Source organism: Marmota monax, unplaced genomic scaffold (assembly GCF_021218885.2).
Source record: "Marmota monax isolate L192 unplaced genomic scaffold, Marmota_monax_Labrador192_F-V1.1 WCK01_AAM20220418_F8-fsc00159, whole genome shotgun sequence".
NCBI lineage: Eukaryota > Metazoa > Chordata > Mammalia > Rodentia > Sciuridae > Marmota > Marmota monax.
In genome coordinates, this window is record NW_026694999.1 from 101861 (window position 1) to 129394 (window position 27534).

Consider the following 27534-nt stretch of genomic DNA (forward strand, 5'->3'; position numbering starts at 1 on the left):
CCCTAACATTCAGTGCTGAGACTGCTCTTTCTTCCTTATTTGATTTCATCCAGATTATTTACAAATTTACTATTAAGTAATATTTCCTAGGTTTAAATATCTTGGACAGAACTTTTCTTTGCATTTAAAATTCATACACCCAATTACCAACTGAAAATCACCACTTAAAGTGCAAATAGTTAGCTCACTTAAAAACTTTTTCAACATGAAAATCACTTTTCTTAAAATGTGTTGTACCCACCATTCTTCCTGATCATACGGTAACACCATTCTTTTAGTAGCTTAGGATAAACTGCTTGAAAGAATTCTGGGTTCTTCATTTCTTGAATAACCATATGTCTAATATGTCTGTAAATATTGTTATATATATATTTTTTTTCCCAAATTATATATATTATATATATTATATATATATTATAAATATATATATATTATATATATTATAATATTATATAATATTAATATATTAATATATAATATTATTATATTATATATAAGATAATATTATATATTATAATATTATATATTATATATATATTATAAATATACATATTATATATATATATATATATATATATATATATATATATATATATATATATTTCCCAAATCTGAGCATGTCTTAGTATTTGTGCAATCCTGGTCTAGGTGACCATCTGTCACCAGGATTACTTGGGAATAATCCCCAAATTGGGCTCCCTGTTTTTACCTACTCCCCCATTCCCCATCAGTTCCCAACTTGGGGAATAATTGAACAAAATGCAATTTAACCATGTAATTCCTCTGCTCACAATCATATTTTTGAACTGGGGATAGAACTAAGGGTCTCACACATGCTAGGCAAGCAACATAGTACTGAGCTAAATCTCCAGTCCTTGTCAGCTAACAATTTTCCAACAGCTGCCCTTGTCATTCACAGTAAAATCAAACCCTTTACAGGGGCCTATAAGGAAGGGCCTATCTTGACCAGCTTCCATCACTTCTCAACTCTCCTGCTCCCCTCTTAATAGCTAACAAATAATAACAATGATAGTTCTTTCCACATATAAAAAGAATAGATTAACCAATATAAATAAATTTTTATAATATAAAATTAAAGAACCAAACATTCTCTTTTTTATAGTTTAAAAATTTAAGAACATTCTTAAATGGATGTTTTAAATATACATAAGAATTCTACTCAACTCTTTTGATTGCATTACTATTTTCTAGAAGGCCAAAGAGGAGAGTAAAACATAAAAATGATTTTCAAAAAAATAATTAAAGATTTTATTATTATGTTATTCTCATACTGGCATTGTAGAAAAAAAGCTTGATACTAGGAAAAGGAATGAGAGAGGAAGGAAGGAGGAAGGAAAGGAAAAAAGAATAAAGTTGAAAGGTGGGCAAAAAAGAGGAGATAGAAGATCTGTTAACCTAAACATAATTGTATGCTAATACAACTATGTAAATTATTTTGTGCAATATTCTTGAATTTAAAACACATGAAGCAACAATTCATTTCAAGATGCATTACAGTCACAGAGTTATTTAAGTATATGTAAAACCTCATATACATTCAAACAAATTGCAAAGCACATTAAAATTATCAAATATTTCAATACTGATATATTCTGACATACTACAAATTTCCTAAGGAATTCTTAATTATGATTGTCATAGTAACTAACATATTAAGAAATAATTTATAAACATAGAACCTGAACATGGTTTGCCAATGTACTTATAAATTATTTTTATTCAGAAACCCATATAGATTTGTCCTTCATATGCAAATTTATAACTAAGGATGGAATTGTTTTCTTTGTGATTGAGATGGAGAGCAATCCTGGACTGCTGTACCTGCAGGTTATTAATTAATTTCACATTCACTGTTATTAAAATATTTTATTACCCATGATTGAATGTGTTAATGAAAAATAACTACATGTCACAGGCAAATATTATCAAAAGTGTAATAGGGCAATGAGAGTCACACAACCAAAAATGTAATCCATTTGTCATTTCATTGAAGAATCCAATAAACCTGAAGATATGCATTATTGTAACTAAATAACTTCTGGTTCACTTGTGGGAGAGAAGGAAAAACAATGACATTGTTTGATATTATTTATTATTAGATGCTCAAAAATTTCTTATAATACCTAATATAATAAGAAACTGTCTATTTCCCATCTTGGAAAATATGAAAAAGAAATCTAAATTTAGAAAAGTCAAATATTCTGATAAAATATACTGGGGGAATTAGTTCGGGCCATAGGATAAATTGATCACATAAATCTCTAGCAAAATATATTAATAGCTATAGTAAAATCCAATAAAACAAAATTAGCATCTGTATGCCTCAGGGCACATTCGACCTCTCTTACAGATTCCAGTATCCAGAAACTGTTTTGGCTTAAGCCTTCTCTCTGCTCAGGAGTACTTTGTTTTGACAATATCTATTCTTTAAAAAAAAAAGAACATTCTAATGCAGAAAATCTGTGTATTAAAAATGTTTTGAATTAGCATTTTGGACAACATATGCAGAAAAATTTACTCATCATTTTCAGTCAAAAAAAGAAAGAAAAATGATGTGTATATGCATTGACCATGACATAAAAAAGACAATAAGATATTTTGCAAATTATAAAGAAATAAAGTGTAAGGTAGTATAACCATTTTATTTACAAGGAAACATCCAAGATAGGGACTTTGTAATGTGTACTTGGTCAAGCAAACTGTTAACTGTTCTAAAATAAAAGATTTGAAGCTAGGTGCAGTGGTACATGTCTGTAATGCCAGCTACTCAGGAGGCTGAGGCAGGAGGATTTCAAGTTCCAGGCTCACCTGGACATTGTCCCAAAATAAAATATTAAAATGAGCTGAGGATGCAGCCAGTGGTAGAACACTCCTGGGTTCAATTCCAGTACAAGGCAGGAAGGGAGGACAGTAGGAAAGGAGGGATAAGTGAGGGAAGGAAAAGTATTAATAAAAGTTTTGATTAATAAAACTTAAACATTTTTCCAGAATACTCTTTACTTATATATTAAGCCAACTGATCTACTTCCAAACTAAGTAAATTTATTTTGTTAAGCAAATATTGTAGTTACTTATTAGCATAATATTGTTATCAATTTATTATTCAAAAGCTAATTTAAGTCTTTAACAGCTAATCTTTAGAATACTTCACATGAAAGATTTACATTATTTTCCTTCTAAAATAAGAACAGAATCTGTCTTCTCAAAATCTAAAAAAGGGTCACATCAGTCCTTAAGATGAATGTAAATGAAAATATACAAGTTTCTCAGAAGCCAACCAGATATAAAATAGGTATGTAAGTTATTTTCATTTTTGCAATTATGTAAAGATAAGCTAATGTTAGTGATGTGTTAAAGAAAAAGTTGATCATCTTGGTCTCCTCAGAAGTACCACTTGTAGTCAAAGAAACAATCAAAAATGAAATAACAAAAACCCAAACCTTTTATTAGTTCCTGTGTCTCTCTTGCACAGATATTACTAAGCTTAATGTCTTGTATTTTCTGAGTGTCTGACTAGCCAGGGAAAGGAGACATCCCTGTGGCTATCACTGAAAAGTGGTGATATTCATGACATTGAAAGAGACATATGTTTAGAGAGGAAACTATAACTTGCAAAGAAGGCCTTAGTTGACAGAACATTCAACTATTTTGTTTCTCTTGGGTCTTACTATTTAGGTCTTTGATATCACCAAGTCCAGGTAAAGTGAGGCTTTGCTTTGGTGAAGGGATGAAAAACTTTACATGAATCCATGAATCATGGCATGAATATTCTGTCAAGAACCTCATGTATCATTTGTAAACCATGTGGTTTAGTTTTTCTAATTTCATTTTTAAATATATTCTTGTCTTCTTAAAATCTGATTAAGTTGTATTAAAATATTTTACTTAGGCCTGTACTTTGCTACAGAGAACTAAGAAAATTACTCCTCTGGACCCCATGTATTGGGCCAGAGGTTAAACAGGAAACAGCAACTTTCCTGATATCAGGATGACAGTCACAGTGGCAATATTCAGTAGTAATAGTAATATTATCAAGGAAAAAAAAAAGGAGACAGGGATCTTTCTGTCACACAAGGAAATAGTTTCTCTATTGCCAAATCTAGAGGCTATACATAATGTGTTATTGAAAGATGAGTGGGGACTGGAATTGTGGCTCAGTGATAGAGCACTTGCCTGGCTTATGCAAGGCCCTAGGTTCTATCCTTGGCAAAACATATAAATAAATCGAATAAAAGATCCATTGACAATTTTTTTTTAAATTTTGAAAAAGAGGAAAGATCAGTGGGTTTCCTTTCAGTTAACAAGATAACTGAGTATTTTTGAGGATCGAGGTGTGAGATTTTTTGTTGTTGTTGTTTTGTTTTCTAGTTTAACTATGTGGTTTTGTTGTTGTTGTTTGTTTGTTTGTTTGTTTTTATAATACTAATTCCAGATGTAAAGTTAATAAGGAGTAGAACTGGATGAAAATCATTTTGATATTTTAGGATCAGTTTTCATGGATTAGTATGTGATCTGAACTAACTTAAGAATGATGTTTACTGGAAGTAAACAATATCCAATCATTAGGCTCCATCTTTATAATAAATCTGGAGACTAATCACATCTCAGTTGCTCCCCTGGTGTGACTTTGGTGATCTACAGCAAAATCCTCCTAAGTGGTCTGTCTGCTTATCGTATCCCCTATAGTATATTATAGTATATGCTTATCGTATCCCCTATAGTATATTTTCAGCATAGTAGCCAGAATAATCATTTAACATCTGAGCTATAGTGTAGGGTTCCTTTAATGTAAACAATAAAACGCCTCCCCAGGTCAGTTTTGACAACTCCTACTATGCCCCAGGGAAGCTGCTTTACCTGGATACCCAACTCCAACTCTTCACATCTCAGAATCTCTTACTGTTCCTTTTGGCTCTCCGTTCTCGATCTCCACTCCCTTCTCCTCTTTCCCTACTCACTCTACTTCAGCTGACATAATCTCATTCTTCCTCAAATATCACATGTGCTTCTGTAAGAGGGTCTTTCATAGTAACCATTCTTTCTGACAAGAAAATCCCCTCTTCCCATTTATCTGAAAAGCTAACTTTCTCCTTCAAACATTTGATTGTCACCTCGATTACACCTGCCCCACCCAAAAGCATTTAAAATTGAAACTTTCTCTGCTTATATGATTTTCCTTCACTTTCTTTAATTTTCTATTTCCCAAAGCACTTGTATTTTTCTAATATGCTATGTAATTCAACCATTTATTATGCTCAATATTATCACCTATTGGTGATATTCCCTACTACAATATAAATTTCACAAGGGAAGAATTTTTGTTTTATTTACTTCTCTATTTAAAACATTCAAAAATAGTATTGAAAATATCATAATACGCACTCAGTAAATTATTATTTTACAAAATTAAGGAAGAGGATCCATAACAGACACCAACCTCATTCTAACAAAGGATTCCACAATCACTGCAAAGAGGAGATTTTTTTCTTTCATTCTTTTAATCCATATTTATTGGGTACATTTGCTAGCTTTGCACCACTGTAACCAAAATACCTGACGAGTACAACTTAATGGAGAGAAAGTTTATTTTGACTCATGGTTCCAGAATTTTAGTACATGGTTAGCCAATTCCATTGCTTTGGGACCAAAGGACGTAGAACATCATGGCAGGAGGGCCTGGTAGAGGGAAGTGCTCCCTTCATGGCAGCCAGGAAGCAGAGAGAGGGAAAGGGGGAGGGGCTGTAAGGAAGTGCACCTTTCCAGGGCACACCTATAGTGATCCATTTTCTCCAGCCACACCCTCACATGCTACAGTTACCACCCTGTCAGTCTATTCAAACCAGGATGGACTAATCAGGTTATAGCTCACCCAATCTAATCATAACACCTTTGGACATTTCTGAATTAACAGGAGTTTTTGGGGGAACATCTCATATCCAAACCATACACTGGGCCTAACTATGACCCAGATAGAGTTCTAGATACAGTGATATACTGATGAAAGAAAAAAAAATAACATTGTCCCTAATTGCATGGGATTATATCCTAGTGGGTGATACAAATATTAAAGAATCATAAAAATAAACCTGATTTGGTATAAGACAGGTAGGGCACTACTAGGGAGATTTGACATTAGGAGGAATGTTGATAGGCTTATGTAAGGAAGCAACAAGTGAGTTGAAATTTGAAATATGAGTGCTTTAGAAAGAAAGGAGAAAGAACATTTCCTAAGAATGGAGTAAGAATGCACAAAGACCTGTGGTGAAAGAAAACATGGGAAAAAACAGAGTGGTTGTTAATGGATATGGGGCATCTTTTTGGGGTGATGAAATCTTCTAAAAACTGGCTAATGGGTTTGTCTCCGTAAAAACTAAGATATAACTGAATTGTACACTTTTAAGTAGGTGAACTGTATGCTATACCAGTTTCCCCTTGAGCTCCTCTATGTAAAGAATATCATTTTTAAATGTTGCTAATAATATAAAAATAATATTATGCTGTTTCTTATATTAAAATACTCAAATGCTCATTTATTAATAGATAAAAACAAAAGAAAGAAAAAACAAACCAATAATGGCCGAAATATGATAATATTTCAAAATATCTTAATTTTTTAAAACCCAAAACTTTAATAACAAACAAAACTTAGATAAATGAATCAAGCAAATTATTAAAAATAAAGACATACTTGAATTTTTTATTCATGGGTCTGGATGAGGAGATCAAATACTATAAATCATTCTGTAAAAGTAGTTCATGTTTTCAATACAATTGTAAGTCATTTACCTATGTTGCTTTTTTAACTAAAATATTCCTTGAAAAATAAAGGAACAATAATAATTAAGAAAAATTTAAAAGAAAGTCATAAGGAGGGATATACCTTGTGGATATCAAGATAGATTTTAAGTTACAAAATAATTAAACAAAGCTATACAAAAAACATTATAATAATTCACTACAAAGATTATCTGGCACAAAATAAGAGTTAATAGGAAAATTAATAAAATATAGTAAACTGTAATAAAATAAACCCTAGTGTTCATAAAATTGATTTTGTACTGAAGGAACTATCACAAACCAATGGAAAGTGTCAATCAATAAATAGTGTTAACACCATTAACCAAAATTAGCTTCAAATTGACAAGAGTAAAAATTTAAATAAATTAAAGAAATATTTAACTTACTGCTGAATTGGAAATTCTTAATTATTAAAACAATAAAAGCATTTTAAAAAGAAAATGTTTTATGTTAATGAAGAATAATTAAAGTTCTTAAATGTCAAAAAAACACAAATCAAATTAAATTTTTTAAGTTGGAAAATGGTATACCAAGGTTTATTATGTTCTATTCATACATACTCACACACGTGAACACACACACACACACAGACACACACAGGCATACACATATATACTATGCACTACTAAATTTGAAAAAACAGGAACATACAATAATAAATAAATAATTGGAAATAAAAGAAAATAAAAATGTTGTTTAACAAATATGTAAAATAGTATTTAATTTCTGTAATTATTATGACAATTGAATAAAGACACACTTTAATGTACAGAAAATATTTTTAAAATATTATTCAGTGTTTCTTAATGTGGACAAGATAACAAATTCATTTGTACATATGGAAACAATTCAACAGTTTGTACCAAGAGACTTAAAAATATTTATATAATTTGTTTTAATCATCCTAATCCTGATATTTTCTCTAGGTGTATTATCACGTATTTGGACATAAAAATATGTGAAAACAGGTGAAAATTTAAATTTTGTTTATAACTATAAAAAATAAATAACCCAAACTCTCAGTAGATAATAAAAATAAAGTTGAAAATATTTTAACAGAATGAGAATATTTTTACAATATAATATTAAATCAGAAAATCATTAAACTGTTCTTAAATTTAGATCACAATTTGGATATAAGAAAAATATTGACAGGAAATATGCAAAATGCAAATGTGCTAATGATGGCTATCTTTGATGAATATAAAGTTTTAAAATGTTTTCTTTTGTTCTCTACTTTTAAAGTTCACATCCATTCCTATAATAGTCAGGTACACAGTGGATGAAACTGGCTTCCTTAAATATTGTGCAGTTATTTCAATCATTTTTTTCATATTTTCTTCTAGTTTACAATTATTAAAATATGACGCTGGGATGCAGAATGACTTTAAATTCATTTAAATGGGCAAAACAAATATTTTACCACAATAAATATTACAATAAAATTTATATTTTATGTTATAGCATCTATTATAAACATGAATGAGTTTGTGGCTTATAAATAATGATTTTAAAGGATACTAGTACAGTCACATCTTTTAAATGTGTTTATAGCTCATATTTTATTCCAACTATGTCAAGAAATAAATGATCAAAGAAATAAGTTAAAACAAACTATTACTTACTCTTTGTTAAACTTCTCATTTCTAGGTTACCAATTTACTGGTATATATTCAGCAAGTTTTTGCAGAAAGTTGAATTATAAGTGAAACTTATGAGTTTAAAATAACTTATTCAAATTATAGGCATGTAAATCTATTCAAGGCAAAATCACTTCATAAGTAGCAAAGAGGCAGAACATAATACTAATTAATTTGCATTTGCTTAAATTCAAATGCATATTAAAATGAAAGGTTTCTTCAAATCTCTGTTCTAATTTATCTAAGAATGATCACAGTGATGTGAAATCAGCCTCATTCTTTTGATATGTGAAATTACTTTTGAAAATATTGTGATAGTAAAATATATTGAACACTTTGGTTCACTCATTTAAGTAAGGTCATTATATTTCCTGTTTTTCTATGCCCCTCCCACCCAAATTCAAATATTTTAATCTTTGATGGAGTTCACATACTAAAATGAGGGTAATCATTTAATTCTAATCCAGTGTTCCTTCTTCTCAGCCATTTACTCTTTTCCTTTGAGTATTTTGAAGAATTGAAAGAACATCAACTCCTGGGTACAGTGGCACACACCTATATTCCCTGCAATTTGGATGGCTGAGGCAGGAGGATCCCATGTCCCATGCTGGCGTCAGCAATTCAGCATGACCTGTCCAAACTGAAAAAAAAAAAAAAAAGGCTGGAAATGCAGTTCAGTGATAGAGCACCCAAGGGTTGAAACCTCAGTATCACCCCCCCCCCAAAAAAAAGAAAGAAAGAAGGAAATAACATCAACTGCCTCTTCTAATCTGAATTTAAGTGCTCTAACCGCTGATTAAAAGCCCTCAATTCATTGATATTTTCTAAGAATTAATTTTGATAGGAATAAACACCAGAGCATGTTTTTTTAAAAATATTTTTACACATTACAATCTTTTGAAAGATTGACTCAGCAGAGCTTCACAATTCTTCAGTGTCACCTATGCTATTTTAAAAAACTAGCTCTTCACTTTTTCTTTGAGTTTAAATTTACACAGTGGTTCAAGTTAAGAGTATTATGGCCACCCTGTTTTTATCCCAAACCTATTTTCACTAAGCAGTAAAATCTATTGTAGTAAACGTTTGGTAGCATCTATTTGTGCTACTCCTTGATCCTGTAGCTTTGTGTCACTTCTTTGTCTATCTTTCATTAAAATTACTACACATATAATGTTTTGACCTTGTAGGTATGTTTTATGTCACATCCTATTGGAATAACAAATAATATTCTTAAACCTGTTCTGATTGCTGTGTTTCTACCACCTTCTCTTTTCTAGATCTCTCTCTTACTGAACCCAACATCCTCAAAAATGCAGAAATGATTGGATTTTCATTAGTTTGCTAAATAAGTCTCTACACATTACAATGAGCAGCTATTGCTTAGGAAATGTCAATAACCTTAGAAGTCATGCCATGCTGATTTGCTTCCACTGAAGCATGGGGAAAACTACTGCTCTGGATTTATTAGCTACTTCTATTAGGAACATTAAAAAACAATGAAGTTTTTGAATGTGGACTGTCCTGAGACATTCATGGGCTGTGTGTGTGAGCTATGCACATTTGAGCATAGGAGGGGACTGGTATGGCGTGCGCTGTTTGGGCTGTGCCACACAAATGTGCCTTTCCTCTCACTCTGCCTGTGATCCCACACAGCACCTGAGATGAATATGACTTGCCAAGATGTCAATCAATCTGCTGACCACAAGACAACATAAGGCAAGACTCCACCTTCAAAACCCTATTCCCTGCCTTATTAGGTGAAGATTTCACAGAACCTCCTTTGTGTGTGTTCCCCCTCCACCCATAAAATAAAAAGAATCCAGGCGCATGCTCTCTTTCCAGCACTGCCCAGTGTGGAGCTGACCCTTGGGGTCACTGAGCAGTCCCACCCTTGACCTTACAAATTCATGTTCATGTGTTGCATGGTTTCTTCACCTTTTTCTTAGTTATTGTTGCAGCCAGTCAGCTCCTTTGAACTCAGCACATCTTGCTAGGCTGGCCAGCTGGCAACAGTGGACAAGACCCATGAGGAACAGGAAAGTGCACTCTTGTGAAAGCAGATGCAGTGCCTTCTAAGCACGGCTGTACCACTGATCAACTTTGTTAGGTCAGCTACCTTTCCTGGACCCCAGATTCATCTGTAAAAGCAATACATAGTCGTGATTTTCTTTTAATTTTATTCAACTATCTTTGGAGAAATTTACTTGAAAACAAAATCTTCTCCCAACCTAGAGAAGCAATCCAACAGGGAAGAAAAGAATGAAAACATTATTGAATAGCATTAAACCAGGACGTGATGCACATCACAGGTAATCACTAAGAGATTGCAGACAGAAAGCAATCTCATCCTTCTATATTGCCAAACAGATACAGCCCATTACATACTTGTTCTCAATATAAACAATAACTAGTTCTCAAATAAAAGGACCTGATGGCACCATTTGTCACACATGGTTCATGTCAGAATCTTGGTAGTAGGGCTGGTCATCTGTGTTTCCTAATTCACTTTATCCAAAGAAAATATAAATGTCTCATATATTTATGACCAGAAATAGTTTTGCAGAAATAGTTCTGTTTGTGATGCCCACCCACCCAAGTTAGGTTCCTATCTCCCACAGAAACAGAGAGAAGGAAATTTTCTTTTCTGATTACATTTGGAATAGATTCTTCACAGACTCTTGAGAAAGATGTTACTGGACTTTTAAGCTATCAAGTGGTTTATTCTGCTTTTTAAAAGACTGACATGTATTTCAAAAAACAGAATTTTCACCTCAGATCCAAAGCAACGGAACCAACTGACCATGGACAGAAAGCTCTGAAACTGAGTCAAAAATATTCCTCATTTAAGTTGTTTATGCCAGCCATTTGGTCACAGGGCAAAAAGCTGACTTATGCTTATCATTTCCTCTTTAAGTCTCTGTGAGGAATAGAACATTACCTAGGAGCAGCACCCTGGCAAAAGGTACAGTGTTCAACACAGATTAGGCTTCTTAGTGCTATAGTCTGGCCTCCTCAAGCAGTCCTCAAGGGACTTCCATTCTCCAACTGGACTCTTTCTAGAATTCCAGGACTTAAATATTCTTTATAATTAGATGAATCCCAAATTTATATCTCTAGCCCAGACCTCTACCCCGTAATGTTTATAAATCCAACTGCCTCAACATTTCTATTTGTACATGTATATACGAAAATAGTTAGTTGTCCCACACTTTATAACCAGTATGCCCAGTTTAGTAAACAGCACCACCATCATTCAGCTACTCAGCAAAGGTTGATTTTATATATATATATATATATATATATATATATATATATATATACACACACACACACATCCCACATCCACACATAATTCATTAGCAACTTTTTAGCTTTTAATTTACATTTGAAATATTGGTGTGGATTGGAGTCTTCTGGGAAACTGAGGTAACATGAAGGCCACCTTCAAACCCTAATTCTTACTGTCAAGTCAGAAAGATTTCAGACATATCACTCAGGAGTAACAGGCATGAGTTTATTAGAAGGGATAGTAAAGGGGAAACGGAGACACTCTCAAGGGAAAGGGTAGGTCCTCTCAGAAAGGAGAGAGACAGCATGCTCCTCCGGTCTTATTGGGAGGGGTGGGTCCCAGGGAAGTTTCAGAGGGTCTCATCCAGGTCCACCTCCTAACTTTCAACTAAATACAGGATGATGTTAGATTTCAAAGTCTCCACTGCTATGACAATTCTAGGTCACTTTGGCCCTTGCTAACCCATTCCAATTGGACCTCATTCTTACAGATTTTATGGTTAAGGGGAATTATCACTATTTCCCTGAGTTCTGAGATCTGGTCTGTGTAATAGTCACACAAGTCCCACCCTTTAGGGTAACTTATGTTTTTCCTACCATCAGCATTTTGGGCCTGCATTTTTCTTGCAGATAGCAAGTAGTCTGCTGAGGAATGTAACATATCCTATAGACTTAAGCAGACAGGGCTACAAGTACATTGATTTTCAAAAATGAAAGCATGTTTATGGTCAGCACAGTAGGCCCATTTTATAGAATTATTCCCCTAACCTCATGTTCCCAGCACTCACATCTATCTGTCTTCTGTCACTATCACCCAAATATAACTACTTCTCATTTCTCAGCACTACCACTGAAATCGAAGCTGCCATTGTCTCTTCCAAAATCAACAACTCTTCAGAATGCCAGAATGACATTCAAAAAACACATCAGATCCTGTCACACCCTTGCTCAGGATCATGTCACAAAAAACAAAGCTCTTGCTGAGTGAAGTAGGATAGTCATGAAGAGACAAATGCTGTGTGAATTCACTTACATGAGTTTTAGCCTTGCATCCCAGGAGTTTTAGTATAGTCAGATTCATAGGGGAAAAAATAACTGCTTGTTACCAGAGGCTGTTGAATTGTTTGTTGGGCATAATGTTTCAGTTTTACAAGATGAAGGAATTCCAGAAATCTATTCCACAACAGTATGACTATACTTAACACTACTGAACAGTATACCTAAAAATGGCTGAGATATTAATTAAAAAGAAAACAGAAAAAAAGCTGTTGACGGGAACTACAATGTCCTCATAACACACATATATATGTGTGTGTGTTTAAGACAAAACCAATGGAATAGTGATAGGAAAAAAATATATAAAAGAAGCGCATCTAAGTTGGCTCCACAGTTTAGCTATTGTGAATTGTGCTGCTATAAACATCGATGTGGCTGTGTCCCTGTAGTATGCTGTTTTTAAGTCTTTTAGGTTTAGACTGTGGAGAGGGATAGCTGGGTCAAATGGTGGTTCCATTCCCAGATTTCCAAGGAATCTCCATACTGCTTTCCAAATTGGCTGTACCAATTTGCAGTCCCATCAGCAATGTATGAGTGTACCTTTTTCCCCACATCCTCGCCAACAATTATTGTTGTTTGTCTTCATAATAGCTGCCATTCTGACTGGAGTGAGATGAAATCTTAGAGTGGTTTTGATTTGCATTTCTCTAATTGCTATAGATGATAAACACTTTTTCATATATTTGTTGATTGATTGTATATCCTCTTCTGAGAAGTGTCTGTTCAGGTCTTTGGCCCATTTATTGATTGGGTTATTTGGTTTTTTTGTTTATTTGTTTGTTTGTTTGGTGCTTAGCTTTTTGAGTTCTTTATATACCTTAGAGATAAGTGCTCTATCCTAGATGCCCTTCAGTGGATGAATGGATTAAAAATGTGGCATATATACACAATAGAATTCTACTCAGCAATAAAAGAGAATAAAATCATGGCATTTGCAGGTAAATGGATGGCATTGAAGAAGATAAGGCTAAGTGAAATTAGTCAATCCCAAAAAAACAAATGCCAAATATTTTCTCTGATATAAGGAGGCTGACTCATAGTGTGGGAGGAATAGATGAATTCTAGATAAGGCAGAGGTGTGGGATGGAAAAGGAGAGGGCAGGGGAGTAGCAAAGATGGGTGGAATGTGATAGACGTCATTATCCAAAGTACATGTATGAAGACACAAATTGGTGTCAACATACTTTATATACAACCAGAGATATGAAAAAAATGTGCTGTATATGTGTAATAAGAATTTTAATGCATTCTGCTGTCATTTATTTTTTAAAAAATCAATAAAAATATATAAAAGAAACTAGTAAGACTCTGTCAATTATATATACTCCAAAGATTTGGCTTAGGGAGAAAACAATAGGAGAGGAAAGGGAGGAAAGATAGAGTAAGAATATAAAGGAGGCCCTCTAATTTTTGAATGATCTATAATAAATTTAGGACTCTATGAGCTTTTATCTAATCACAGATTGTTATGGCTGATGCTGGTAATATTGAATTAGACCTATGTTCCTTCTAATCTTAGCTTTGACTTTTAAAATAGATTTATTACTTATCTTTCATTGATTAAACCACATATTTATTTGGAAGAAAAATGTGATAATTTAGATAAAAGTATGATTTAAACAGAAAATGCTACCCAGCCCCTGAGAAAGGATATAGCAATTCATTTCTAAAATTTGTTTTCTTTTCCACATTACTCAGGGGCCTTCTTTTCAAGAAAAAGATGGACTTATTGTTTAGTCAATAAAGTATAGAACTATACACTCAATAAATGTTGATTTCTTATGAAGGTTTAAAAGTACAGGTATTTTGTTCTGTTTTTTCATGCACAATTTTACACAAAGGAATTTGTGCCTGTTCTATATTGTCACTTTAGTGACATTTCTACTCCTGTTAAAAGCTGCCTGGAAACTTTAAAGAAAAGACAAGTTATTCACAGTAGACTGCTTAACATGTGTAAAGAAACATACTTAGTTTAAATTCAGATATATTTGATTTAAACTACTTCACTTCAACCACAACATCTACACACATATACCCAACTGTGCCTGCAAAATGAACAGAAAAAAAAAAAAAAAAAACTCTAGTAGAATTGCTTTATTACATGTTTTACCTACTTTAAGGTGCTGACTATTAAGTAATTCTGCTGCCTCAGAACTAGGTTAACTACTTAAAGTTGTGTAAATGTTACTGATTATTTCTGTTGCTTTTTCATACAATTAACATAAACTTGATATATGTTGGTAATTTTAAAAAACACACACACAAAGGATCTTAGGCAGCATTAAAAATGCTGATCTGCAATTTGCTACCAGGAATGCAGGAGCTCATTCTTACATACCCTGAGGGTGAGCAAGTTGAGGATATTTTAATAAATTCACGAGTTAAATTTTATTTTAAAAAGGATTAGAAATTAATGCTGAACTCTAAACAGGATTGGACTTGCAATATTAGATCATATGCAAACATTTTTTAACAAAAAATCCACCAGCATAATTTATAGGATTATTTTTCAACTATAGGCATTTAAAAGACTACTCAGTACAAAACTACTCTGTACTTACAGTTCACCTGAAAACAAAGAACAAGAGACCTTTTTCTAAGGTTCATAATAAGGAGCATCTCTTAAAACTAACTGCACATAAAATTATTTAGAGAATTTCTAAAGAATGATGACAGTGACTGATTCTCAGAAGTTCTTAGTTTTCTTATTGTATATAGCCTTCTCTTAATCCCATACACACACACACAAAAAAAAAAAAAAAAAAAAAAAACACGTTAAAAACCACAAATTAATTAGGGCATTCAGCTTTAGTTGCAGTTTCTGATAACAATATTGTCTAACCCTAGCCATTTCACCATCTCAGTTTAGGAATAACATTGGGACTTGATAAATTAACACTCTGGAGAAAGAGGGAAAGGGTGGGTTCAAAAAACAAACAAAAGGCATGACTGTTGTCTACTGGGATAAAGTACTCCAAAAATTGATGAATACTGGTTTTCCACATTTTCCCAAAAATGAGCCCACTATCAGCCAAGGTAAAAATTCTCTGACATCTCCAGTATCAGGGGCTTCTTCTTCCTAAGAAGCTGAGAACTAATATAAATTGTTCCAAAAAAAATTGTCATTTGGCATTTGGGACAGGAAAACCAAGGTAGGATGAAGGAGAAATTAAAAAAAAAAGTGGGGGTGGGGAGACACAGAAACAACTCAATATACTAAAGGAGTTTGTGCTTTCTGTAATAAACACCTTTAGGAAGTACATGTATGCAGTTCATGATGTCTCTTCCTTAGAGATTCTGGTTTTATCCACCTACCCCTTTGATGGGTGGCCTCAGTTATAGTCATACTATGCTCTATTAGCATAGTTTGAGACTGGTTGATAGGTGTTCTTACAATCAAATTCTTTACTAGATAAGCTGGAGATGCAATTCAAGTTTAGCTAATTACTACCAGAATAAAATCATGGCATTTGGGTGATTTAAAATTGTCTTAATCTTCAACATTAGCCATTATTGTATGTGTCAGAAAACAGACTGTCAAAATCAAAATGATTAAAATGAGACCCCTTAAAACTCATAATGATCTTATTTCCTGTTTTAATGAACAAAACCACTCTGAAAACAATATATTTATTTGCTCATTCATTTATTACATCTTATTTTAAATATGCATTCTATTTGTAGTACACAAAATGGTATCTATTAATTTAACTTTATTTATATGTTGCTCAAATCCTCAACTCCTTCTTTATATCTTAAGTATTTAATAGTATTTTAATGATTGGTTTCTTATCAACTCTTCCAGTAATTTTTTGCTTTTCAATTTACCTTATGTTTTCGATAGCTTTTGTCACAATTATTTTATTGCTCCATTATTTGTCAAATAGTTTTATGATAGGATTACCTTTATTATCAAATTATATCTTAAGGAGTTAGTGAATATAAAGACCTTGCTTTATGTTTATTACATGAAGAAAAATAAGTGATTATTATTAACATTTGGCAACTACAGTTTATCATCTTTTGCTCATCTTATTTAATAAGCTTTTTTTGAATGGCCACTATTTGCTTGTCACTGTGTTTGGCTTTAGTTATAATCTCTATCCCCAAGGAATCCACATTTTAATGAGATTCATTAATATTGCAGCCTTATTATAGTAATATACCTTTTATTGATATGGATATGTCAACATATTATTTGCTTTTTATTCTTTCAAATTCTATCACTAATGTACCTAATTGCTTGTCTTTCCTCTTGTTTGTTCAAAAATTTTTCCCTTTTCTATTATGGACAACATAGAATTAAATTTACTTTTTTTAAAGAATAATCTGAGAGCACATTAGTCTTAGCAAGGCATTTTATCCTGTTAACAAAGTATTAACTGAAGGTCTTGTTTATATTTATGTTTTCTGGTTTTATTCTTTTGGTTTATCAAGATTCCTTGTTGTTTCTTTTATTTCTCGTCTCTCATCATATTCACATGTACTGAGCTATTATTCCTTTATTATCTACAATGACTTGAGAATCAATACATTTTTTTAATTCCAATACAATTTGTCATGTAAGTTTTTCCAAAATCCACTTTACTTCTACTATGGAAATTTAAAAACACAAATATTTTGACTGCTTTTCCCTCATGCTGGAAGGAAAAATATCAATGAATTTTCAACTTTTACCCATTTCTAATTTTTGTCAAATTAATCTTGCAGTATCAACCTAAATAATCATTACTATATTTTTAAGAAATCAAAAATATTCATTTTTCCCATTCAGATGGGAACAGATTTAAATTTGTCATTTCATATGATTATTTCTGTTCATGAATTTTACCTTAACTTTCTAAACTCATTCTAGTTATTCTGTATCAATTATACTGCCACTACTCTAGTACCCCATATATAAGCCATCATGTTTCTGAGAAAGTGCCCTGTTGCATTTGTATGTAAAATATCAACTTGTTTGGGTGGTAACCTTTTGTTTCAAAACTTTTTTCTCTCTAAATTTTATACTTATTATTGCATTGTCTTCTAAACTTTCATGTTGTAGAGGACTATTATTACAAGTTTTTTTGTTTTGTTTTGTTTTAAGTAACCAGGGTTTTTTTTTTATTGTTATTTTTCTATTTGAGAGTCAATAGGACTTTTTTTTTTTTTTTTGAGAATTTGGTTGATAGTAATATATCTCTAGGTAAGAATCTCTCCTCCAATTTTGCCTAGAAAATAGCTATATGTTTTAGCCTTACTTTTACTTTGCTAAATTTGTCTTTGCTCACACTTTACATTCATTTGACAGCTCTTTATTCATTTCTAAATGGGAACATTTCTTTTAAGGTTTGTTTTTTACCAGCAAAATAATATTAAAATTTTTCTGATCAACCACCTCCAATTCTCAACATCATTCATGTAATAGCTGGGAAGTTTTTTTTTTTTTTTCCAAATCTAAAGCCAGAATTGAATTGTTATACCTTTACACTTAGTCCTATTTCCAATAAACAGTGCAGAATTGTTCTAGAGTAACTAAAATAGAAGTTTGACTTCTGTCCAGATCTAAGGCTCTGAAAAGAAAATAAGTTCAAAATAAAAGCACTGATCTCCAAACTGTCTTCATCAAAATCCTCTATCAGGAAAAAAAAAGATTATATTATATGTGAGAGTTAACATATTGATGTACTACTCTGTCCACTGCCACATCAACAGAGTTTTTGGTAAATAAAACAATAGCTGCATGTTTTCCAATTTATGCATCCCCTGTAAACAACCTACACAAAAGAAAAATTAAAATTTTCTGTTGTTTATCTTCTTATTTCCCTCAGAGCAAGAATAGGTAGGGACTATGGTTACCATTTCAACTCCATCAGTTTTTCAGTTAATTCTTGCCTACAATTAAACGTATTGCCATGATTTAGTTTCATCAGTTCCTGTGTGGAAGAATGGAAGAAATCTTCATGAGTTTAGTTTGAGCATGCTGCATGCTGTATCATAGGTAGTTGGCCAAAGATTAATCTAAGAATATTTAGAAGTTCCATCTTCTAAAATAAGAACTTTGATCATAGCACTCCTCTAGTTAAAATCTCTAACCACCTACAAAATACAATTCAAACTCTTGAATGAGGAGGACACCATCAGTCATGCATTATATCCCATCACTGTTCTAAGTGTTCTCTTGTCTCCAATGCTTACAGACTACTTTTAGCCAGACATAGTGATAAAGCCAGATTTAAAGATAGTTAGTGTAGCTAGGTAAATCAGGTCTGACATGGGGTCTAATAAAGAAAATGGAGTCTGAGTCTGGGAAATCAGAAACTGCACCTGGGAGATTGAAATGTTGCTGTTCCCAGGCTGGGGATGTGGCTCAAGCGGTAATGTGCTCACCTGGCATGGGCGGGGCGCTGGGTTCAATCCTCAGCACCACTTTAAAATAAAATAAGGATGTTGTGTCCACCGAAAACTGAAAAATAAATATTAAAAAATTCTCTCTCTCTCTCTTTAGAAAAAAAAAAAAGAAGAAGAAGAAATGTTGATGTTCCCAAGCCTGGGGGCCCATCAAAAAGACTGTTAGAGAAGCAGCTCCCAGCAGATAGGGAATTGCTAGTTAATTGGCCCTAGGCCCTTCCTGCCCAGATCACTCCTCCCCTTCCCCATAGGCCCACATGTTTCACACCTTTTTGCCTACCCCCTGTATCCCTCATCCCAGGTAAGATAAAGGACAAGAATGTAGAAACACAAAGAAAACCTTAGATATAAAAGGTATGGGACTTCCTCATCCCATGGATCCCTCCTTTCGGGTCCCCTTCTTCCTCCTGAGAGAAGTCTGTTCTACTATGCTTTAATAAAGCCTCTTGCTTTCAACTCTACACTTACCTTGGTGTGCTCCTCTGGTGTTGTAATTCAGCGCTTGGGGAAGCAGGACTTGTCCAGGTAACTGGCAGTATCAGTGGCATAACCACTCAGCCAAGGAGACTGAGGCAGGATAATAACAAGTTCAAGGCCAGGATGGGCAACTTAATGAAATCCTGTCTCAAAAGTTTAAAAATGAAAAGGTCTAGGGATCCACATCAGTAGAGCACTTGCCTAGCATGTGCCCAGGCCCTGGGTTCAATCCCCAATACCACCAAAAAAAATATAAATATATATATATATATATATATTTCCCACAGTGAATCTGCTTTATCATGCCACCAGGTCTTGGCATGCATCATTTCTTATGTAAGAAATAAGGAGTACCTGCTTCTGTCCTTTCATTTGCATGATCAACAAGAAGTCATTTTTCAAGGGAGCTAATATATTAATTACTACAAGAATTCAGGTCTTAGCCTATTATGGTTTCAGTATATGTATGTATTTTGTGTGTGTGTTTGTATGTGTGTGTGTGTATGTATGATTATATTAGGCACAATAAAATAAAGCTTCACATAAATAAAGGTGCCCCTGAGGCAGTTCTTTTTGGCTGTCATAAGATGATGCTGTGTTATGCATATGCTTTCCTAACCATCTGCTTCCTTGTTCTTTTTTGTACGATGGATTCTTTACCTATTATCTACTTTACACTAATTTACTTCCCAATTTTCCATGTCCCAAGAACAAATGACTGAACCTGGAAGAGCCAATCTTGTTTTCACTTACAACACATATTCCACATAAATGACACATTGAACAAGTTCAACTGAAAATAGATATCTAATTTTAATACTTTGTAAATAACATCATTTTTTGAAAAGGGTTGTAGGTCATTCAAATTGAGTAAACTATAGCCAGAGGAGTGAAAATCAAAATTGTTTATAAGAGTTATATTTTTGTTCTAGTAATTTAGCCACTTGATGGAAATGATATGATATAATCCACATTGAAAACTGGTATTTCTCCAACATATAAAAATAAGAAAACACATTTGAATAAATATGTAACTTCTCTAGGATATTAGTTTGCAATTATGTGCTGTTTACACAACATCAGGCACCATTTTAAGACTCTTCAGACAATTCTAGAAAATAAATAATATTATTTTTCTTACTTTATATATGGACTAAGATACAGAGAAGTCAAATAAGTTACGTGAACACACAGTTCTATTATATAGTATACAGGGATTTAAACACAATGCAATAAACTTATCTATATGAGGTTTATAAGCTTCCTCATAAATTTAATGATTAATAATGTAAATATAAAATAGACATTATTTTATGAATTTTTTAATTATAAAAAATAGCATTTTCTGACTGATAGTTGAGTGTTGGAGTGTAGGCGAATTATTTTTAAGAGGAAGGACGTGATTGTTTGTATATCTTAGCAATAATAAGGCTCTCTATTCACACTACTTTAATATGTGAAAATTTGGAATTACTGAGCAATTTAATTAAAATTATAGGTAGAGGAAAAACTATGTATTAAATGACTACATTAGACCATTTGTAAGTATTCAATTTATTGGTTTCTGGGTAGTCAATGCCTAACATACTTCAGGTTTCTTCCTGTGTACAATGCAAAATGTTAACTACTGGCCAACTCAGCAAATGATCCAACCATTAACCTGAATGGATTCCCAACTGTGTGTGGGTGCATTGTTCTCTTTCTGAGACTGGCTTCCTTACTGGATGTTAAAGAAAAAATAATTCAATGGTATTTGTGAAAGCACAGTAAGGAAGACTTTATTCAGGATCATAGCAATAGGTATAGAAACCTGTGTTAGCCAGCTTTTTGCCACTGTGACCAAATACCTAACAAGAACAACTTAGAGGAGGAAAAGTTCATTTTAGGCTCAAAGTTTGAAAGGTCTCAATCCAGTCATCTAACTTCATTGTCCGGGGCCTGGGAAAAGCTAAATATCATGGCAGAAAAGCGTTGCAGAGGAATGCTGCTCAGCTCATGACAGCCAGAAAGCAAAGAAAGAGAGAGGGAAAAAAAGATGTATCAGGAGCAAATACAATCCCCAAAGCTATGTCCCTAGTGACCTACTTTCTCCAGCCATATCCCATCTTCCTAGAGCTCTGACCCAGTAATCCATTCAAATTATTAATCCATTGCGTGGATTAATCCATGGATGATGAGGTTATGACCTTGATGATCCAATCATCCTACCACTGATATTGCTTTCTTGCCTAATATATGAGTCTTTGTAGGGACATTCCATATATGAATCAAAACAGTATTGGGCTGGGGATGTGGCTCAAGCGGTAGCGCGCTCGCCTGGCATGCGTGGGGCCCAGGTTAGATCCTCAGCACCACATACCAACAAAGATGTTGTGTCCTCCAATAACTAAAAAATAAATATTAAAAAAAATTCTCTCTCTCTCTCTCTCTCTCTCTCTCTAAAAAAAAAAAACAACAAAAAACAGTACCAACTATAGGAAGATTTTGCAATGAGGGAGAATTCAACTCCAATTACAGCATGGGCAAGTAAGTGGTAATTTATAGTTAAGTAGGAGTGTGAAGGTCAGTGGATGGAAAATTACTAAGAGGAAACATCAGGAATAGGGATGATAGATACCAGGGGTGATGGTTCTTACTAAACTGACTTTTTTGTGTTCTTATTACTACCGAACTTTATAAGGAAACAGTATTGCTATATAACTTACTTGTAATAATGAGTAACTAACTGTTAATAATGCATGAAAGCTGTAAAGTAAATATTATAATTATTTTAAGTTAAACTCAGTACATTCATTTTTATAATTTTAAAACATTTATCATTAAGTGTTTTAAAGTTAAGGCAATTGAAAAGACAATGAGAAAAATATGTTAGGTGTAATTAAGCTCTTCATATTGATTAGACATTGTCATGTCAAAATCTCATCTAATCACAAGGAACAAGAATGGATTCTCTGAAGTTACAACATATACTATAAAATCCATATCATAAAATGAAATAAATATATAATGTAATATTTAAACTACAGAAAATAATCTATATTGCACATAATGTGTCTATCCTACCATATAACCATATAATTGCTATTTTGAAATACATTTGCTTCCAGAATGAAAAGTGAGAATTTCCTAATTTTAGTTCTTCTATCCTATTGTTCTAAGACCCTTCTAAATTAACATCGCTTCTCTGACATTCCCTAAAGGACCACAATTAAACTAATACTTAATATGTATCCAAGGCATATGAATTTTAAAAATTTGTATATATATATATATATATATATATATATATATATATATAAATATTTGTTTGTATACATAACATGTATGCTTTTAATAACTCAGTGAGGAAATGAACAGTTTAAATATAAATATTTAAACATGATTATCAAAAAGAAAATTATCAAAACATGGATATGTTTAATATACTTAAAATACCATATTATTTGCATTTATTAATTTTCTGCTTATTCCTCAATAAACTTGAAGTCATATAAAATATAAAACATCTTAGAGATAATTTTACTAAAATCTTTGTTTATATGAGAAGCCAAATGATTTCTCATTACTTCAAAAGGTCTCCTACTTATATGAAATACAGTTTATTTTTTGAAGAAATTTGAAAACCCACTTAAGTCTTCTGTAACTCCTAAACTAAAATTCTGTATTATGGTTTACATTGTTTCTTCTAAATTAGGTTTTCTATAATGTCCAGATTCTGAATCTGTAAACTAGGAATTGTCTCTATTTTATTTTGTAATGTAGACATGGTATTTTTGTCATGGTAGCATTTTTGTCTACTTTAATAAGAATGTTAGATCTCTTTGGAGGATTATTCAAATGACTGCTAACCTAGGGTGTTATTTTAATGTTGAAAACAATGTTTTGCTATTTTGTAATTAAAGATATTTTTCTTGCTGCAAATATTCAGCAACACTCTTCAGGGACATTTTTCAAGCAAATGTTCCCGCTTTGTGTGTGTAGCAAATGAAGTGATTTTTGTACTTTTCCTGGTATACTTTGTAAGCTTGTGAAAGTGCTTCACTCCAAGAATGGCCTACAATGGCTATAAGCACAGCAGTGTGAAGAAAATCTTTAAGAATACCAAAACACAATTTGAAACAATGTGGAATAACTGTCGACTTTTGGGAAATAACAACAGCAGACAGACCGACCTGGCACACAGCAATAAGAAATGAGGTCATTCACATTAGCAAAAGCCTTGGGCATTTTCAAGGAAACAGAATAAGCCAAAAACAACCATCTCCCCAAGCCAAAAGATTTTTCACATGTACGGTAAAAAAAAAAAAAAAAAAAAAAAAAGACTCCTGACTCCATATATATACTTCCAGGGATCTCTAGGTCCACAACTAACAACAATATCATCAGGCAGCTAGCTGTATTATCTTCACATAAGGAGTCTGTCAATGTAGTGTATTAATGAGGTTTCCAATGTTTAAGTTCTTTAAACAAGCTATTCAGCATTACTCTCTCCATCTTCAACTGCTGACTTTAGCAATCCTATTTTCTATAGTCATTTCTTCAAGTAATTTTCTACATATTCAGAGAACTGGGGGGGGGGGAGTTTGAGAATTATGAATCATGTTCAGCTAGCTGGTAATTGAAATGCTTTCTTAGCACACACTTTCCAGTGGGGTGTTGCTATGGGGGAAAATTTACCTCCTGTGGATTGTCTTCAAAGCTATAAAAACTCCTTATTTTGTTTTCTTTAGCTTGAGGTTGGGGTGGGGGGTTGATGTTTCATCCTCATTCTGATAAAATGATTTTTTTTCCATATGTTCTGTTTGAAGGCCTGTAATTTTGCTACTTTTGATGGTGGAAATGAAGTTTGGTGGAGGAAATGATGTGGAAAGTTGCATTTGATATTTCTGGGCTGTCCCAGCGAATTTGAGAGTGAGGAAGCAAACAGATTTTACACACAGCCATTTTCTATGACATTAGAAAGCTACAAATATCCTTTCCTTTTCAAAAAAATAATTATTTTGGTTTGATTTATCAATAATGTGTTCATTGTAATTATAGTAGAAATAATGAATAGATCTTCTGTCTGCTAAGAATTATGCTCTCTTATATGAGCTTGTTTGGTGGGCTCTACCAATAAGTCAAACAAATTTAACATATTAAGGTTGTTATGCACAGTAATTTTCAGCAGAGCAGCACAATAGCTTTATTTCTTGGCAACAGTCTCTTGTAATAAATTGACATCAAAACAAATGAAAGGTTGGAAAGTTATTTCTCCTAATATAAAAATACGTATTATATAATGAAGCTGTTTCCATATGGGTTGATAGTGAGATCAAGACTTCATCTACATGCATAGCATGGTGGTAAAATGCCAAAATCAACTATGCTCAACTAGGGTAAGCATGGGGACCTCTTAAGTTATGGTAGAAAAAACAGTATAAGTTCAAAACTCACCACCTATGTTTGGATGAGCTTTTCCTCTCTTTACTTCTTTTCCTCCTTCCCTCTCTCTTTCTTCCTTACACTGACAAATATTACTGATAATAAACGTGATTATTTGAACACAGTAATGATGAAGGGTTGCTCAATCCCTTAGCCTTTTGTGTGACCATTTGGAGTGGTCACGCCTGTCACCTCACAGTTATATGCAATAATGAAAATGGACTTTTTAATTAGTTACATACAACACATAATGTCTGCAAGACTGTAACATCCTTTATGCAAATGAGTCTTTAGAAATTATTAATTAGTTTTTGAGGAATATTAATTTCTATAGCCCCCAAATTATTACTACAAGGAAACAGGCTTGAATTTATTTTAACTACGATGAAATTTCACTCAGTGACAACTAATCAAGCAAAGAAAAAGAGACCTTGAAGTTAAACAAGAAGAGTACTTTTATTATTGCTTCCTGTGGCTACTTTAATTTGTATGCATAAACATGATTTTAAACACATAAGCTACTATCTCTGGTTAGATAAATGTTTGGGACAACTTATTCTAAAATAATTTATACAAAGTAAAAGTAAGATGAGTTCAGAAGTGTTTTTATAACTAATATGCTTATGTTTACAAATATTTAAAAAATATAAATTCAAAATGTGTGCAAAGGAGCACTTAACGTTTTTTATGCATTCTAATAAGTTATTTAAGCTCAATCACTAAGACTTCTAGATGCTATCTGGAGTCCATTCTTTATGACTTAAAATGAGGCACTTTATTTCAACTACAAATACCCTAGAGCAAATATAAAAATAAACATAAAACACACACCAAAGCACAAAATTAATTTTGTTAAAATTAACAATGTCTTCTATTCTACCATATTACTATTAGTTATAATACCTTAGGCAATATTATGAAACAATCTATATTCAAATTCATCATTAGGCATGTCAGATGATTAGGTCAACTTTGTATTGTACTTTGAAAACTACAGAACACTAAAGAAAGAAATTGAAGAAGACCTTAGAAGATGGAAAGATCTTCCATAGTCTTGGATAAGCAGAATAAATATTGTCAAAATGGCAATACTACCCAAATTTTTATACAGATTTAATGCAATTCCTATTAAAATGCCAATGACATTCTTCACAGAACTAGGAAAAGCAATCATGAAATTAATTTAGAAAAAATAAGAGATCCAGAATAGCCAAAGCAATCCTTATCAAGAAGAGTAAAGCAAGACGAATCACAATACCAGACCTTAAACTATAATACAGAGCAATAGTAACAACAACAACAAAAAAAAAAACCGACATGCTACTGGGTCCAAACTAGACATGTAGATCAATGGTACAAAATAGAAGACACAGAGACAAACCCACATAAATACAGTTTTCCCATACTAGACAAAGGCACCAAAAACATACATTGGAGAAAAGATAGCCTATTCAATAAATGGTGCTGGGAAAACTGGAAATCCATATGTAGCAATGTTGACAGCCTCAACCAAGTCAGGATGGCACCTGGCATTTTGCCTGAAGAAGTGGTTGAGGGGTACTGCCAGCGAGCCATTAGGATGATGATGGTTAAGTCAAGCTGTGTATAATTATTGGGATGATGGCTGATTGCTGTAACTGGATGATGCTGGATTGGGGCAGGCTGTGTATTCAGTTGTGTATATGGACCTCTGCTGTCCAGCAATAGGGCGGCTCCTGCTACCTCAGGTGCCCGCTACTTTTGAGTTCTCGCAGAGTTCCGGTTGAGTTCGCGTGGGTTCTGGAATAAAGTCCGTTCCTGCTTGAATCTACAAGTGGCTCATGACCTCCCAGTTATTTGTGCCCAGCCAGACTGCAGCATTGCAAAATGAAATTAAATCTTTAACTCTCACTCTTAACAAAAATCAACTCAAAGTGGACCAAAGACTTAGGCACTAGAACAGAGACCCTGTGCCTAACAGAAGAAAAAGTAGGCCCAATTCTTCATCATGTCGGCTTAGGACCTGACTTCCTTAATACAACTCCTAAAGTGTAGGAAATAAAATTAAGAATCAATAAATGGGATAGATTCAAACTAAAAAGTTTCTCAGGAAAAGAAAAAAATCAAAAACATGAAGAGAGAGCCTAAAATGGGAGAAAATCTTCACCACATGCAGTCACATAGAGCACTATCTCCAGGGTATATAAAGAACTCAAAAAACTTAACACCAAAAAAAAAAAAAAAAACAAATAACCCAATCAATAAATGGGCTAAGGAACTTAACAGGCACTTCTCAGAAGAAGAAATACAATCAATCAACAAACATATAAAAATGTGCATCATCTCTAGCAATTAAATAAATGCAAATCATAATTACTCTAAGATTTCATTTTACTCCAGTCAAAATGGCAATTATCAAGAACACAAGCACAAACATAATGTTGAGAAGATTATAGGG